Genomic DNA, 5,159 nt, shown 5'->3' with positions numbered 1-5,159 from the left:
CCGGGCATGTCTTGATATGACCACGCAAAGGCATCTCGATACTCTTCAGGAAGGGTTATCAAGCCTTGGCGGATAGGCGCGGTCATACCGGTTCCTACCTTTACTTCTTTCTTTTCCTCCGTGGTCCCCAAGTTACCAATTCGGTTTCTTCTTGGTGAGGCTTCATTTCACGTTCTTCCTGAGCGACCAACCTCTCCAACTCTGGTGACAAGACGTCCTCTTCCTCTTCCTCGTTTATCGTTTGGCTTATATCTCGATCGAAATCGATTGTCAAACCCTCGTTGTTAGGATCCTCAAAGAATCGACCCTCATATCTATACCAAACAAGACAAAAGAAACAAAAACATGCAAAATGATATGAGAAAAGGTGGAACTGCAAGAACAGATGAAACAAGATCTCTTTGTTTATTTAATAAGGTAGGTTTCACAAAACAAAAGAGAAAGGAAATCTATAGGCTCTAATTACATTGAATCAGCGGTATAGACTTCTGACTGGCTTATCACGCGCCAGTTCCCCACTTGGGAATCAGGGTGGCATGGTTGCACAAAACTTGGTGGGTCTTGAGGGAACTCCTCTTCTATCGCGGCCACCTCCTCCTCGGACACCATTCCAGCGCTGGTGAAACACTAGCTAATACGGCCGGGCCATACCCTATCCGCCCGAAGTCTTGACGGCACATTCCTCCTCCCTGGCATCCCGGGTTCATACCCTAATCCATATTTGTATGGATTTCCCTTGATATCGACCACGTCGGCATTCCCGAGGCCGTCCTTGCCTAGACCCATTCCGGGCTCAAATCCGTTCCTGAGCATAACACGCGCCACCATTATGGCCGCGTTGGAGAGAGAAGGTAGCAACGGACTTGGTTCCACAGAGGTGCAGGAGGAGGGGCAGCTCACTAACATATCCTTTTCACCTGACACTATCACTACAAGTCCACCCACTGCGAACTTCAATTTCTGGTGAAGTGTTGAAGGGACCACTCCCAGCGCATGAATCCAAGGTCTTCCCAAGAGGCAGCTATAGGCGGGATTTATATCCATTACTTGAAACACCACGTTGCAAGTGTGGGGGCCTATCTGTATGGGAATGTCGATTTCCCCCATCACTTCCCGCCGAGTACCATCAAAGGCCCGCACCACCATCGAGCTCGGTTTTAAACATGACGCACTAAAAGGAAGCTTTTCCAAAGTGGTCTTCGGCATTACATTCAAACTCGATCCATTGTCGATAAGTACCTTTGCGACAACGTGGTCCATACATCTCACCGACACATGTAGAGCCTTGTTGTGTCCTCTCCCCTCAACGGGAATCTCTTCTTCCACAAACGCGATATAATTGTTGGTGGTTATATGATTAACGATGCCTTCAAAACCCTCCACTGAGATATCATGTGCTACATGGGCATCGTTAAGGACCTTTATCAACAGCGCACGATGAGGCTTGGAGTTTATGAGTAGTTCAAGCAAAGAGATCCTTGCTGGAGTTTTATTCAGTTGCTCGACTACCTTAAACTCGCTTTGTTGGATGAGGCGGAGGAACTCATGGGCCTCTTCCAAAGTCACTATTTTTCCTTGAAGACCCTCTTTCTTTTCAGCCCCTCTTACTACTAGAGGATCTACTTCTTTTGAGGGGTGGCTATGTCTATGGGCTCTTGGATCATGGGCACTTTTCCCTTGGAGGGCAACTCCGCCGGGTGAGGGGAAGCGAACACCCAACCACTGCGGGTTACGCCACTGAGGCCAGTGATGTTGGTTACCTTAGCTGACAGGGAGTCAACTTCGGTTGCAACTCTTTCGCTGGACGCGGGAGGGGTATACTTCCACGGAACAAACTTATTACTTTCATATGCAAATGGCGTTGGCTTGGGCGCTGTCCGGGGATACATGGGTGTGGAGCCGGTCCCTTTCCTAGTAAAACATATCACTAGGGCCTTGGGGGTTAGAGGAACCTTCTTCTCTTGCGACTGCATGCAAATTTTTGGTTCTTCCCTCCCTCCTATGGACACTTCAAGCTGCCCGCAATCCATGAACCGCTGAAGCAATTCTTCCACCGCGGGGCAGGTTTCCATGTCATGCGACTCCCCGAGGTGAAACAAACATTCATCCCTTTCGTCTCCACCACGGGAGACCATGCACGCCGCTTATAGTGATTGATAGATGAAGCGTCTAGAAGTAGCCACCTCTCTTAATCTCTTTGCCCGCGATGGCCCATCCTCTTCGACGGCATTCACGCTAGCCCCTCCATGACTAGCTAGCGGGTTGGTTTTAACATTTGGGCCTTCCTCCTGAAACGATAGCCAGCCGGCACTAATCAGGTGTTGTACCTTATAATTGAACGGGATGCAGGAGTCAATGTTGTGTCCGGGAACCCCACTATGGTACGCACACATGGCACCCGGGTCATACCACTTGGGGTAGGGTGGCTGGAGGACCTTCCCGGGTATGGCCACCACCAAGTGATTCTCCAATAATGAAGGCCATAACTCGGAGTATGCCATGGGAATAGGAGAGAAGTTATCTTTCGGGGGCGGGTGCTGTGCATATTTATAGCTCGCGCCGGGGGCTGTATTATTAACTGGCCGGGGAGCGGCTGGAGCTGTGCGTTGGGCTGGCGCTCTTTCTGCTGCGGGTGGTCCTTTTACTTGAGTCGGGAGGGAATTCCCGGCTCGGATTAAAAAATTTGGGGGATTGGGCTGGTATGAGCTTTGGATATTTTGGGGTGCTTTCATCCACGTCTGGGCGGTGGTGACCGCGTGGGCGTCTCCTTCCTTTTTCCTCGCGCCCACTACTGGGGCTCTTCTGTTGTTGTTGGGGGCCACATTGGAAGCATATTTGAACTTGCCTCTTCATAGTCCAGATTCAATCCTTTCTCCGGCGAAGACGAGATCCGCAAAGTTAGCTGGCATGTAGCCTATCAGCTTTTCATAGTAGAACGTGGGTAACGTATCTACCATAATTGTGATCATCTCCCTTTCTGTCATGGGTGGTACGACTTGGGCTGCGAGATCTCTCCATCTTTGGGCATATTCCTTAATGGACTCATGCTCTCGCTTAGTCATACACTGAAGCTGGTTTCGATCGGGAGCCATATCCGTATTGTACTGGTACTGCCTAATGAAGGCAGTTGCCAAGTCCTTCCATGATCGGATCTGGGAAGCTTCCAGATTGGTATACCATGCTACAGCTGCTCCGGCCAAGCTGTCTTGAAAGAAATGGACCAACAACTTTTCATCCGCAGAATACGCCCCCATTTTTCGGCAATACATCCGAAGATGCCCTTTCGGACATGTCGTCCCTTTGTACTTATCAAAGTCCGGTACTTTGAACTTGGGAGGAATGACGATATTGGGTACGAGACATAAGTCCGCTAGATCCGAGAATGGGTAATTGTCGAGGCCCTCGACTGCTCTCAACCTCTCTTCAAGCGCCTCAATCTTTCCCTTATCTTCCACGAAGGGAACAGATTCTTTTACGGGTGTGGGTGAAATCGGAATATGGCAGACTATGTTTGGTTGGGGTAGTTCATGGGGGGACGGATCTTTGAGGTGGAGCAGGGGACCGAGATGGGTATCTCCTTCCTCATCATCTTGCCCGGGAGAGTCGTCATAAGGTGGGAGCTGCCCCTCGAAAGTAGGGGCTTGGCTTAAATCTTCCGGGGTGGCACGGGGAGTGAAGTCCGGAGGCAAGCCATAAGGATAAGCTTGCGGGCTATACCTTCGACCAAACACTGTCGTGTTTCTGTCTCGGCCCGGATTTGAGGCGGGCTGCAGCACCGGCTCCGCTTCCCTAACTGTACTGGAGGCGGTTGTCGTGGCTTTATCCTCTATAGTTTTCTGGAGTTTTAACATGACCTCCGAGATGGAAGCCATTTGATCTTTTAAGGTCGATAGATCGGCCTTCATCTATTCCCACACGCCCTCTTCATTATCCATTTTTTTGGATCGAGTGCTATAGGGGTGCCTTGGTGTTTTCTTAGTTATGATGAAATTCCTAAAGAAATAAACAACGGTGAGTATGCCACCAAAACATGAATATGCAAATGAATGATTGGAGCACTTGGATCCACCCCAAGGGTTTTTATGATAACATGATGAGTTCAGAACTTCTCATTTTATAAAAAGAACAAAGCTTTCATCTAGCCAAGATTATACAAGGGTGTTACAAGAGAACCTAACGGTTTCTAATTATGTGGGCCATCAAATCTATCATGTGTTGACAGTAATTGATTAGCCCATGAATATTCTCGGGGGCCGTACACACTTCGGCCATGGCTTTTGCTTTGGCTAATAGACGCGGGAGGTCTTGACTTCCATTCAAGGTCAAGGCGAACCTATCCATCCACATAGTCGCTTCTTGATGCAATGCGTCAATCACCCTCCCTCTTGCTTCTTTTTCGGCGTACACTTGTGCAAAATCCTCCACTAGCTTTTGTTCATGGGCCACAGACTGGTTCAACTCTTCCTTGTATTGCCCTATGATAGCTAGCATGCTTTGCTCCGAGGCTTCCAAGTGTTGAGCCAAACTCCTCTTGGATCTTGCGCACGCAACTAACTCTTCTTTTAAGATCATGCCATGCACCCGTGACCGGTCTCTTTCCTCTCTTCGGAGCTTGAGCTCACTGTTGCTACCCCACAATGCTCCTCGGAATTTCTCTCGACCATATTCCTCCTTGCGGGCCCTTTTAGTTTCTTGTTCAAGGGCTCTTGCAGTGGCCGCGTTTTCCTCTTGTAACTTGGTGCACTCTTTCCGGATGTGTGTAGCGACTGATTTGAACTTCTCCTTGGCGAGTCTCGCCTTCCCTAGCTCTAATTTGAGAGCTTGGACTTCTTCATCTTCCTCCGGAGCTTCGAAGTTCTCCTCATTGATAACTTTCAATTTGGAGAGCCAATCTAACCCTCGCGTGTGAACTCTTAACCATCCATGATAACCACCGATGACGCCATTTCGGATGCCTCTAAGCTCCTTGTCTTTCTTCAACGGACTTCTCCACGCCTTGTGGACTCTTTGTATCACCTTGAGACTTTGCGCGCCTAGATCCCTCACAAGGAAAGGCGAGAGACTTTCTTCGGTTGGCGCTCCCCTCATGGGGTACCCTAGTTGTCTTATGGCGAGTGCGGGATTATAGTTAATACAACCCCTAGTCCCTATCAATGGAA

This window comes from Glycine soja, chromosome 20 (genome assembly GCF_004193775.1).
Source record: "Glycine soja cultivar W05 chromosome 20, ASM419377v2, whole genome shotgun sequence".
Lineage (NCBI taxonomy): Eukaryota > Viridiplantae > Streptophyta > Magnoliopsida > Fabales > Fabaceae > Glycine > Glycine soja.
The sequence above is the reverse complement of the archived record's forward strand: the minus strand, read 5'-3'. Positions refer to the sequence as shown.